A 13307-nucleotide genomic window follows, 5' to 3' on the forward strand; every position below is an offset into this window, starting at 1 on the left:
ATGCTATCTAACCATCTCATCCTCTCTACTGCCCCATTCTCCATTTGCCTTCAATCTTTTCCAGTGAAAGGTTGTTGCTGAACCACAAAGGACACCAAGATTCTTGGGCTCTGGAGGAGAGGAATTCAATCCAGGGCCAGAGATGAGGCTTGATCACTCAGAACTTTTCTGTAATAAAGTTTTATTAAAGTATACAAGAGATAGAGAAAGCTTCTGACATAGACATCAGAGGGGGACAGAAAGAGTGCCCCCCCTGCTAGTCTTTAGCTGGATGTTATATAGCTACTAGAAGTTTGTTAATTAAGGAAAGGAAATATCTCAAAACTCAGAGAATTCTCAAAACCCAGGCTCCTCACCCACAACATGCATTTTGAAATAACATTGGCACCAGGTGAGTCATCCTGGACCATAAAATGATTGACATGAATCTTGAATAAAGGCAGATTTCCATACAAATATATAGTTTCATTAACATAGATTAGATTAGGAGAACAAGGTATGAGTATAACATACTTGTTTGTCAAGTGGGTTCTGAGCCTTTAGGCAGAACCCCCTTGAAGACAGAGTCTAGGGTAAGTGCATAGAACATTACATAGCTTAAGACAAGCATTTCCATAAGAAAAATGCATTGGTTACTTCAAGGTTTGAGAAAAGTTAGGTTCAGGTGGAACCAGGGGTCATTATGGCAATACAAAATTTTAAGAGAAACCTCTTTTTATATTTGTATAGAGAAGGGGAAAATATATAGCACTACTTTGTTTCCTCCTGCCTCTTACTGCTGCTGCGGCTGCTAAGTCACTTCAGTCGTGTCCGACTCTGTGCGACCCCATAGACAGCAGCCCACCAGGCTCCCCCGTCCCTGGGATTCTCCAGGCAAGAACACTGGAGTGGGTTGCCGTTTCCTTCTCCAGTGCATGAAAGTGAAAAGTGAAAAGTGAAAGTGAAGTCGCTCAGTCATGTTCGACTCTTAGCGAGCCAATGGACTGCAGCCCACCAGGTTCCTCCGTCCATGGGATTTTCCAGGCAAGAGTACTGGAGTGGGGTGCCATTGCCTTCTCCGCCTGCCTCTTAAGAGAGAGAGAGAAAAAATGTCTGACACTTGCAGCCTATTTCCTCCATTTGGAGACCCCTCGCCTTCCTGCCTGTTATCCTCTCATTCCCCCCCCTTTTCTTTTAGGAGAATTATGTTGCCTAGGGAAAGGGGCATCAGTCTCATTCCATAACTGCTTCCAAGCTGATAAGGGGCATTGTCCCTAAATTGATGAGGCAACATATTCTCCTAACCCTCGTACTGAGGGTCTCTGATCCAGGAGCTCCAAGTAGTAGTTAGAGGAAGCTGCAGGAGTCACAGGAGTTTGAGCAACCATTTGTAACTTAAAAGTCTTCATGCAACTAGAATCAAATCCAGCTACACAAGTTACAGTTGCAGGGAGCAAACAGCAAAAACAGAACAAACAGAAGTATTGTAATTCAGATAGTTTTCCACCATGGGGAACTAGTTAACATCTCCCAAAGTGAGGCAATTGAGGCTGCAGGAGTATCCATAGCCTGAATCATCTTATTCCTGTGTTTAGTAAAATGAGTAACATTAGTGCTTATATCAGGTATATATGTACAGCACTGGGTATGAATAGTGGCACAAGTTCCTCCTCGTGCAGCTGTCAGAATATCTAAGGCCAATCTGTTTTGTAAAACCACCTTTCTAATTTGTGCTTGTTTGGCATTAAGAGCTGAAATAGCTTTTTGAGAATCTTGTAATACCTGTTGAGTAAAATTAGTCAAAGCATCCACTCATAGCATAACATCTGTGGTTCCCAGAGAGGGAACAAACACTGCAGCCAAATAATCACACCAGTGAAATACAGACCTTGCCCACCGAGTTTTAAGGTATGGTAAATTAGCAGGCTTTTCTGGAAGCTCTGAAAATATGAAGCCGTGAGTAAAAGCTAGACCTAGGGTGCATCTCCCTATCCAGCCAGGGGGAAGCCATGCCCATAGGTAAGAGCCACATATCCAATAGGTCCCATTTGGAGCAAGCCAGCGTGACTGAGATATCCAGTCCCAATTAGTGCCTGGCCAGGCAAAGGGAGGACCTGAACTGGGGTTGGGAAGTACGGGAATGATTAACTTGCATATTTCCTGAGGCAAAAATCCCAATTGTTTCCAATCATCATAATTAAGTTGTTGGCTAACTTCTGGGGATGGCTCTATTTGTTCCCAGCATATAGGGGCAGTAGATATTAGACGTCCTTTTTCAGGAGTTCGCCACATAACCTTATATCATCCCGTATTTGATAAACGTCAGGTAAAAAGCCACTAGATCTAGATGTGTAGCGAAATAGTCATTAAACCAAGACAATGTATAATCAAAATGAAAAGTCACGTTATGTACATAGTTAAAGTACAAAGTGTTGCACCAGTCCATCTTAGGGTTGTTAGATGTCATCAGATGAAGACGAGGCATCACATATGATTGTTGTCGAATGTATTTGCAGACTTGGAGAAAGTCTTTTCCTCGAAGTGGAGATGTCCCCCATGGGCAGCCTTCCACTGATGAAGAGGGGAGTGCTCCACTGATCCAGCAGTTAGACTGATTGTGGGATGCAGCGTAGGAGGGAGCCCAGGACAGGAAGGCATTGTCTTGAGGATCAAACGGCAGACTCAGGATCTTTGGAGTCAGCAGAAGTAGGCTCACATAGATTATCAGGCCCATCTGAAAAGTACAAAGTCAGAGCATAGAAAGTAAAGATGTAAAATGATGTCATTTAGTTCTGGTCAGGATGCCACCTCTTAACTCCAGTGTGATGCACCAACAAATGAATTCCTGGCACTTTGACAGCTGTGGGAGAAGAAAGAATAACCTGGTAAGGGCCTTCCCAGAGGGGCTCGAGGGATGGGCCCCCAGGGACCAGTGTTGTTATGAGGACCTCGGTTCCTGGCTCAAAGAGAGGCTTGCTTGACTCAGAGGCTGGGTCAGTAGTCGTCTCCCAGAGTTGTGTTAATGCCTGTTGAAAAGCTGAGAGCTGAGTTACATAACTAGTTAATTCCAAGGCTTCAGGGTCTATAATGATGTCTGTGTCTAAGAAAGGCTTTCCATATATACATTCAGAGGGAGACAGTCCCTCCTTTTTTGGGACAGTTTGAGCCCTCATTAAACCTATGGGTAGGACTTTAATCCAATCGTCCTGCATCTCTTGAGTTACTTTGATAAGATGTCTTTTGATAATGTCATTAGCTTTTTCAACCTTTCCCGGGGATTGGGGTCTCCAGGAACAGTGTAAGTGATATTCTATTCCTAGAGCTTTAGACATCCCCTGAGTTACAGCAGCTGTAAAGGTGGAGCCATTGTCACTCTGAAGGCTCCATGGCAGCCCAAACCTGGGGAAAATTTCATGGATTAAAATCTTTATAATCTCTTTAGCTTGTTCACTACGACAGGGGAAATCCTCAATCCATCCAGTAAAAGTATCCACCCAAGCTTGTAAGCAAGACTATCCATTAGCTTTTGGAACATGAGTAAAATCAATTTCCCAGTTCTCTCCAGAATACTTTGCACTTCATTGTAATCCAGATTTTGCTAGCTTTTTAGTCTTTGGGTTATGTTTCTGGAAAACCTCACACCTTTTGATAATGTTCTTTAAAGTTTTCATTACATTTTTACCTTCAAACAAATGAGAAGCCATTTGGTAAGTACTGTCTACAACTAAATGAAAACTCTGGTGTAAACCCTTAAGAATTTTCCACTGAGCATTTTCAGGAATTATTAATCGTCCATCCTCAGACTGTAACCATCCGTTATCAGTAATCTTTGCTCCTCTTTTCTCATATATTTCTAATTCTTCCTCAGTATATTGTGGTTTTTCCTGTTCCACAGGACCTGTCCAGATCAAAGGCAGACGTCTGCAGTGAAGGGGTTTCATAAAGTGCCACTTTTCTGGCTTGACAGTCAGCTAACTGATTACCTTCAGCTACTTTACTCCCATCCCTGCTGTGCCCTCTGAAATGCATAACAGCTACTTCTTTAGGACAATATATAGCAGTTAAAAATCTCTCGATCTCTCTGAAATGCTTAATAGGTTCTCCTGTTGCTGTTTTAAACTGTCCTTCTTCCCATATTGCAGCATGAGCATGTAAAGTCAAATAAGCATACTTAGAATCAGTGTAGATATTTACCCGCTGCCCTTTGCTTAACTCTAGAGCTCGGGTCAGAGCCACAAGCTCTGCTAACTGAGCACTGGTTCCCTGGGGGAGAGATTTTGCTTCTAAACCCTGTTCAGCAGTCACCATGGCATAACCTGCTTTACGACCAGCATCAGGGTCTTTTCCTGTGAGTTGGCTCTTCCCATCACGTGGCCAAAGTATTGGAGTTTCAGCTTCAGCATCGGTCCTTCCAGTGAATATTCACAGTTGGTTTCCTTTAGGATTGGCTGTTTTGATATCCTGGCTGTCCGAGGGATTCTCAAGTGTCTTCTCCAGCACCAGAAACCAAAAGCGTCAATTCTTTGTCACTCAGCCTTCTTAATGATCAAACTCACACATCTGTACACAACTACTGAAAAAGCCATAGTTTGTCAACAAAGTGATGTCTCTGCTTTATACTATGCTGTCTAGGTTTGACATAGGCTTCCCTGGTGGCTCAGTGGTAAAGAATTCTCCTGCATGGGTGTACCTACGACTGATTCTTGTTGATGTTTGACAGAAAACAACAAAATTCTGTAAAGCAATTATCCTTCAATGAAAAAATAAATCAAGTGGCAAAAGAAAAAGAATCCCCCTGCAATGCATGGGATGCAGGAGACATGGGTTTCACCCCTGGGTTGGGAAGATCCCCTACCATGCCCCATGGGCAGAGGGCATGGCAACCCACTAAAGTACTCTTACCTGGAGAATCCCATGGACAGAGGCACCTGGCAGGCCACAGTCCATGGGGTCATAGTCAGACCTGACTAAAGCAATGAGCATGCATGCATACTACCTTTGTCATAGCTGTACTTCCAAGGATCAAGTGTCTTAATTTCATGGCAGCAATCACCATCCACAGTGATTTTGGAGCCCCCAAAATTAAATCTGTCACTGCATCCACTTCCTCCCTTCTGTTTTGCATGAAATGATAAGACTGGATGGCATAATCTTATGTTTTTGAATGCTGAGTTTTAAGTCAGCCTTTTCACCTCCTCTTTCACCTGCATCAAGAGGTCCTTTAGTTCCTCTTTAGTTTCTACCATTAGAGTGGTATGATATGCACATCTGAGCTTGTTGATATTTCTGCCAGCAATCTTGATTCCAGCTTGCGAGACATCCAGCCCAGGATTTCCCATGATGTGCTCTGCATGTAAGTTGAAAAAGCAGTGACAATATACAGCCTTGTCTTCCTCCTTTCCCAATTTTGAACCAGTCCATTGTTCCATGTCTTATTCTAACTGTAGCTTCTTAGCCCTCATACAGGTTTCTCAGGAGACAGGTCAGCTAATCTGGTACTCTCATCTCTAAGAATTTTACAGTTTGTTGTGATCCACAAAGTCAGAGGCCTTGAGGTAGTCTAGTGAATGAAGCAGAAGTAGATGTGTTTCTGGAATTCCCTTGCTTTCTCCATGATCTGAGGAATGTTGCAATTTGATCTCTTGTTTCTCTGCCTCTTCAAACCCAACTTGTATATCTGGAAGTTCTCATTCCATATACTGTTGAAGCCTAGCTTGAAGGAGTTTACTAACCAGGAGGCTTCAGAAATATGGGACAATCTAAGCTTGAGAAATTGGAGGGTGTGAATGAAGCCCAATAAGAGAGACAAGAAGAGGATTCTCTAATTTGCATGTTGTTAGCAAGCTGGGCAAGGGCTAGACCATACCTTCAAGTTCTTGTGTAGGACAGTAGCCTTTATCTAGAAAGTCATAAACAGTTTCGCAACTGTAAGAGAGGGAGGGAGAGGGCGGTGGGTGGGAGACAGACACCCTGAGTGGATGTGAGAGACCATTAGAGGGGGTTGACAATTAAATGAGGGAGGCTTCGGACCACAGCAGATGTGGTGCACATGGGAAAACGTAGACGTATTAGATATTTTCAAAGTAAAATGGGCAGAACTCAGCAAGTATATGGACTTGAGCTGAAGGAGAGGGAATTGTAAACATGGTTAAAATCAAGTTTCTGTGTCCTGTCAGAAGAATACAAAGGTGGAATGGGGAATCCTGGAAGTTGGCCAGGTCTGGGAAAAATTCCAAATAAGATTTTTATGTTTATGAGCTCATGATCTAGATGGATATGATAACCAATATTTAAATATGTAAAATCTCCTTTTCCTTTAAAAAAGTGAGAAGTGTTGAGATATAATTTATATACGATAGAAGTCAATGGTTTAATGCATTACAGTTTGTCGAGTTTTGACATATGCATACCATCGTGTAAATGCTACCACAGTAAAAATATAGAAAATGTTCCACTGGTTCGAAAATGCTCCCTTGGGCTATTTGCCATCAGACTCCTTCCTCCACTCCTATACACCGGCAACCACAGATATATTTCTGTGCCTATACTTGTGCATTTTCCAGGAATCCATTGACATGAAATCATATAATACGTAGCTTTCTGTGTCTGACATCTCTCATTGGCACAGCTGAGATGCATCCTTGCTGTTGCATGCATTAGTAGTTCCTTTTTAAGTGACTGTGTAGTATTCTTTTGTACGAGTATATGCTTTTGTTTTTCTTTCATCTGTATACCAGTTGTTGAATAGCTGGACTGTTTCTAGCTTTGGCTATTAGGAGTACATGAGTAGAATATTTGAGTAAATGTCCTTGTGTGAGCATGTTTTCCTTTCTCTTGGGTAAAATTAAAACTCCTAGTAAGTATGAAAATTCCCACTATAATAGATGAAGAAGAAGTATGTGCTACTGGAGAAGAGTGAAGAACTAGCTACAGAAGGAATGAAAAGGCTAAGCCAAAGTGGAAACAACACCCAGTTGTGGATGTGTCTGGTGGTGAAAGTAAAGTCTGATGCTAAAAGAACAATATTGTATAGGAACCAGAGGTATATTCAGAGAAATCAGTTACCAGTTCAGAGATTTAAATGTGCAGTGCTCCAAGCAAAAAATGGAAACAGAGGTATGCATTTATGTATTTATTCCATGGAAGTGAGTAAAGCCATTGCAAGCATGATGGAAAACCCAGAAGCAGAGAAAGAAATGGTTCATCAAAGCATGTTTAAAAATAGGTATTAAAAACCTTAATATCTATTTCTGTCATGAGTGTCTTCCCGGGACACATTCTCCACTAAGGGTAACCTGGGACTACCTATCACCAGAGTTAGTGGATGCATAGGAAAGATTGCCCTGGAAGGAAAAAAAAATAGTCTTTAAGCCCTTTTCTCATCCAACAGAACCCTGCAGTTCCAGGACTCCACCTGAGTGGCGGGAAAACCTCAACCTGCACTGCACATGCCCAACTCAGGGAGCATGCGCAGTGTGTGTGCGCGCGCGCGTACCCCTTGCTGCGCATGCGCCTTGGTGCTCATACGCCTTCCTGAGCGCATTCTGTGAGAACCGTTGGGCGTGAGACGGGTGTGTTTATTCAGTCCCGGTTCTTTCTCACTACTTGAGACTCACCAGGTAGGTTCACAGATCTGTCTTGTCTGGAGTTTAAGTGTGCGTGCATGTGAGGGGGAGCCAGCGAGTTTCGGGCGGGTCGGCAGTGCCATCTGGGGCCTTTGAGGAGGAAGGCCCTCGAGGTCACCATCTTTCTCTTCACAGGTGTCACGACGCCCTAGTTCTTATCCTGGTGGCGGGAGAGGAAGGGCGGTGGGCAGAGGAGGGCAGGGGGTCAGATGACAGTGGGGGGAGACTTGGGGCTGCTGTTTGAGATATCTGGCTCATTGGGGCCCGGGAACTGACGACAGAGCACAGAATCTGGGGCCGGCAGTGGGACCTGGGCAGGGGGCAGGGTGGGCGATTAAGGAAAGGCCTAGAAAGCGGACCGCGGTGGGGTTGTGACCTTATCGCTGCTTTTGTGGTAAGATGCTAAGAGGGAAGTGGACCGGTATGCTCTGTATGCAGACTCACCTCAGCCACAGACGCTGAGAAAATCGCCATAGTCAGGCTGTAAAGACTGAGCCTTTTCTCGTGTTCCAACTGAATTCCAAGGGAGTTGGGGAAAATAGGTCTGGTGAATAGGAGTGTGACAAGAGCAATAGTCCTGAATTTTTAAATTCCTAGCAGTATTTCACTAAATATCTTCATGATGGAGAATTCTGTTGTGAAATCAAACTTGCTCACATCAATTCTCTGTCTTCCTGTGTACGTTAAGGTGATTTCTCTGCCAGCTTAGTGAAGATACAGATGGCTTTGCAAACAACTGTATTTGGTGTAATTGGAATGCGTGTACACTCATACTTAACCGGAGTTTTCTTTTGAACGTATTTTCACACTTTTGAAACATAGTAAGTCAACATATGGTCATAAAAGTGATCAAATATAGCTGTGCTCTTAAATACATTTTCTAAATCACAATATTCTACTTTCAGGGAGAAATATGAGTGGGCAAGTGGCATCAACATTGGGACCTACAGATCAAAGATTCCTCCCAGCTGGATGAACCTGTGGTTGTGAGTACCTTACCATTTGATAGTTTCTATTAGGGAGTCCCTGGGCACATTTCCAGGGAATTTACTTTTGAGAAAATGATGTTAAGTAATGCAGATGCAGTGATAAAGGACTTCCATGCTGATAAAGGGTGACAGTTTGTCTTAGGAAGGAACACTGATCCAGATATATTACAGTCTGGTGTTGCCTGGATGAGTATACTGTGAAATTCCCTGGAAATGTGCCCAGTGACTCCCTCCTCCTGCTTATTAACAACAGATTGCATACTTAAATCCTAGCATAGATTTAAATAGCTTCCGAAATCTTTCTGGGTAAATCTTATGGGAGCTAACTCTTCTCTTTGGGAAGAGTAACTTTATTAAAAGTAAGTACATAGAATTGTGTTGGGAAAACGTTGTTAGGTTTACTTATAATTAGATATATCTGTGTATTATGTATATTTATGCTGTTAGATGTATTAACAACAAAAAGTTTGATTTGCATGCACACTCCACTAGGACCAGCAGCCCAGTGTTGAGCAACCTCAACAAGAGGAAGCACCAGCTGAGAATCAGGATATCACACCTGGAAAGGAGGAAGTCAATGGAGAGGATCCAGTGAATCATGGTGAAGAGAAGGAGAAGGATGCCCCTGGAGGTAAAGTGTATGTGTGCATCATGTCTTAAGACATAACCAGTAAGAGGAGGAAAGGAAACATTAGCAAAGGACTTCAGACAGTTCCTAAAAAACTGAGGAGAGTATAGTTTGCAGGTTAGTGTGGTCGCTCAAATGTTACCTTGTTTTCATGACAAAGAGAAGGGGGCAACTGAGTTGTCTGAGGACAGCCCTGGGAAAGGAAAATGGTCATAACATCTGGAAAATTCTGCTTTCCTTTTTCTCCAGCAAAACATTCCTGGAATAATGCTCCTGAGGTTCTTATTCATCACATTTTTACCAAACTAGCCCAAGGCTTTTAATTCATAACACTGAGGGGATCAATATTATCATTCTCTTGTTTATAGTGTATGCTTTACAGCTGAATTGATACATTTTTTTTTTTTAAAGATTCTGACCTGGAAACTGATCTCCAGGAATTGGCTGTGGCAAAGACTGGGGGTCAAGGCGGAGATGGTCCCGATGTCGAGGAGGAGATTGCATCAAATACAGAGCCTGTTGAAATGTCAGAAGCAGGTATGTCATCCATTCAGAAAGTAATTTATGTGGTTTCTGTTTTTCCTGAATATTATATATCTTTAATAATATAGAGGAAATATTACTATTATTTTAATAACAGAGTTCACATATTCTTTGAAAGATAGTTCAGACTCCAGATGCCTGAGTGCCTGACTTACAGACTTGCAAATAAAGAAACAGACAGGATCAAAGCCATATTGAATTGAAAATAGGAAACCGTTTCCTTCTCTTGAGTATAAGTACTTTAACCAACAGCTAATAATTTTCAGGTTCTTTTATAATTTCTGCTTCTAAGAAGTATGCAATGCATTTGTCATAAATATCAGTTTATATGAAATATGCTCAGGCATTCAAGTAGGTTCTAGTACCAGCTTTAACATAATGTGTGTGATTCTGTGAAATCCCTTAACTTCTAAACTCAACTTTACTCATATAAGTTGTGAATTCAGAACAGATACACTAAAATGCTAATTTTTCAATGCTAATTTTTGCATTCTCTGGTTCTCTTCGATGGAATGCATACAAGAATACTCTGTTTTCCATGATTTATTTATCATAAAATAGCATCTTGAGTCAAATTATAACAGGGAAATTGAGATTTCATTTTCTGATGGGGAACGCATATACACCTGTGGCTGATTCATGACGATGTATGGCAAAAACCATGACAATATTGTAAAGTCATTAGCCTCCAATTAAAATAAATAAATAAACATTTTTTAAAAAAAGAAAATGAGCCAACATTCTGCTTAATGTTTGTTAAATTCTCTCAAATTCTGAATTCTCTAGCTCTTAAAAAGTAGTTGCATTTTAAATCCTTTCCCCAGTGAAGCATGAAATGACTGAACAATGAAATGGCAAAAGATAGTCTATAGTTTCCTGTGTCTGGCTGATCAAGTTGAGAGAGTGAATGTAGTCAGTGATATTCAAGGCAGGTGTGAGTAAGATACACATGCTAAGCACACTACCTGTCCCCACGTTTGGTCTGTTTTTTTTTGGGGGGGGGTTGCTTATTTTGGAGAAGGAAATGGCAACCCACTCCAGTATTCTTGCCTGGAGAATCCCATGGAAGGAGGAGCCTGGCAGGCTACAATCCACGGGGTCGCAAAGAGTCGGACACGACTGAGCAACTTCACTTCACTTGCTTATTTTAATTGGAGGATAATTATTTTGCAATACTGTGATGGTTTTTCGATGATGGTTTTTGCCATACATCCCACTGTCACTCTTAAAGAACTAATAAAACTCTGTGCCTCATGATATAATCATCTCTAACCATATCAAATATGTTATTTTTCCTCTTTGATGTAACAGTTTAAAAAGTTTTGAAGGTCAAAGTCTGTAACTCTAGTTCTTCCCACGTAATCAACTTACTATCTCACACATACATGTTTTCCGAATTGCTGACAATTAATTGCATGGTTCCGATTTCAAAGGAAGAACTTCATAGTTAGGGAAGAATTTACTGTGTATTAGGCTTCTAAAAATTTTCACTTTACATTTTTGTTCCATTCCATTAGAACATTTAGACGAAAATAGCACTTCCAGACTACCTCCAAGTAACTACAGAACATGATTAAAATGTTCTCATAGAAAAATCTTCGCCCTAAATATGTGTGGTACTTGAAAAGACCAATACATAAATTACAAAGTACATAAATATAAAATCCTACATCCAATATAAAAGGTAAGAAAAAGAGCAACAGAAGAAACCGAAGGGAAAAAGAAAAAGATACTTAATAAAAGACAGGTATCAATTGTTAGGAAGAAGAAAATAAATTCAACTAATAAATAAAGACAATGTGCTAGTTTACATAATTTTTTAACACACACACACACACACATATATATATATATATATGTTTTAAATATTCTTTTCCATTGTGATTTATCACAGGAGATTGGACATAGTTCCCTGTGTGGTATAGTAGGATCTTGTTGTTTATCCATTCTGAGTGTAATAGTTTGTATCTGCCAACCCCAAATTCCCAGTCCATTCCTCTCAGTTTACATAACTGTGAAGAAAATGGACAAAGCCCAAGTACACATAACAAGAAATGTGAACAAGACACTTAACAGTTAGTATATTACAGAATTAAAACAGTATAATCTGGAATTCAGATATTTTCAGAATATTGATGAAATGGCTAATAAGATAGAAAAACAAATATCATTTTGCATACCCCACAGTAACTAAATAACTAAACATCACAGATCCCGTGAATGAACTTTTGAAATCGGTCAGAGTTGTCTCTCACAAACCATTATCTTTTAGAAACAAAAAAAAAAAAAAATGTGCTTTTCCAGACTTTCTTTCTGTCTTCCTACTTGCTTTCCTGTCTCACTCATACTCCCTCTTGCTCTCCCTTTTCTTCTCTTCTCTCCTTTTTTTCTTTCTTTTTTTGGTGTGGCTGTGAGAAACAGTCCTATTTCTGCTTCACATTTTGATGTCACCATGTCGCCAGTGATAGTAATGACATAAAATTAGTGTCACCATCTAATCTATTATACCAACTTGAATGCTTTCCAGGGTAAAAAGAAACATTTAGAATTATACGAGGGCCACAAGGAAAGGGTGGGGGGGCAAATGTTGAACCAACTTAAAACAACCGTATCAAGGACAAACTAAAACAAATGAAAACTTCTATACTTTTCCACAGTAGAGAAGAAACAAATGTAATACTGGCCTTTTTATTTGCTTCACTTAAGCAGTAACAGAGGTAACAACTATTTAGCTATCCTATATTCAGAATATTATTTCAAATCAATACATGTAAATGATACTTTGGGGGGATGTTTTTGTTTCATTTTTTGTGTATTTTGTTTTCCTTAGGTTGTTGTTTGTTGTTAGATATTTTACTGAATGTGTACACAGTTTTGCCTTCTACTGAAAACTGCATTCTGATAGGTTCCATTGATTTCATTTGTTCTGAACTCAGTGTCCTTGTTTTCTTGTATAACTAGGAAGAGTAGTGTGTTTTTAAAAATACTCATAATGTGCCTGAAAAGTCTATAAAATTTCTAGAGAGGATGAGCTGAAGGTAAGCCAAAGGGTTGCCCTTAGTGTTCTTGCTTTAGTCCATTTTATAGAACTACAACTGCAGTGAACTTTGCATACCTCTCCTCTCATAGAAATAAAGTTCTGCTAAGTAAGTTTAATGTTTATATTATAGGTGAAGGGGAACCAGTTGCTTGAAAGAAGATAAACTGAAACCATCTATGCTGTTCTTATGCTGTTTATTTGACTGTTAAAAGTTCTGTCAATAAAGTTTCATTTTCTACTTGCACATTTTTTGTTAACTATTCCCTGGATATTTAATGTTATTGAAACTTCATGGTTTGTGATTTTTATTGTCTAGTTGAGGATGTATGTAGAGATAGAATGTTTGTATATAGACTTTCTGTCCACCAATTCCTCTAACTATGCATATTAATTCCACAAATTTAGATCTAGATTGTTTTTGCTTTTCAAAATATACTATTATATTTGATATCAACAATTTCTACTGGCTTAAACCTTAAACCTTTCCTCATTTTGCAGCATTG

The 13307-nt window shown here is 40.3% G+C and overlaps 2 long non-coding RNA genes across 3 annotated transcripts in view; one reads left to right on the plus strand and one right to left on the minus strand.

Moving 5' to 3' along the window:
• Nucleotides 1-943: 943 nt before the first annotated feature.
• LOC133052509 (uncharacterized) overlaps nt 944-13307 on the minus strand; it is a 41398-nt gene continuing 29034 nt past the window's right edge. For both annotated transcript variants that reach the window (XR_009692060.1, XR_009692059.1), the window contains 2 exons: nt 9641-9737; nt 944-2713 (listed from right to left, as the gene is read on the minus strand). This is a non-coding gene — a long non-coding RNA (uncharacterized LOC133052509). The remainder of the gene's footprint in view (nt 2714-9640; nt 9738-13307) is intronic.
• On the plus strand, nt 5470-13087 carry LOC133052511 (uncharacterized). Its single transcript, XR_009692063.1, has 5 exons — nt 5470-7598; nt 8510-8590; nt 9086-9224; nt 9633-9758; nt 12935-13087. It is a non-coding gene; the product is annotated as an uncharacterized LOC133052511 (long non-coding RNA).

The sequence above is a fragment of the Dama dama genome, chromosome X (genome assembly GCF_033118175.1).
Source record: "Dama dama isolate Ldn47 chromosome X, ASM3311817v1, whole genome shotgun sequence".
Taxonomy (NCBI): Eukaryota; Metazoa; Chordata; class Mammalia; order Artiodactyla; family Cervidae; genus Dama; species Dama dama.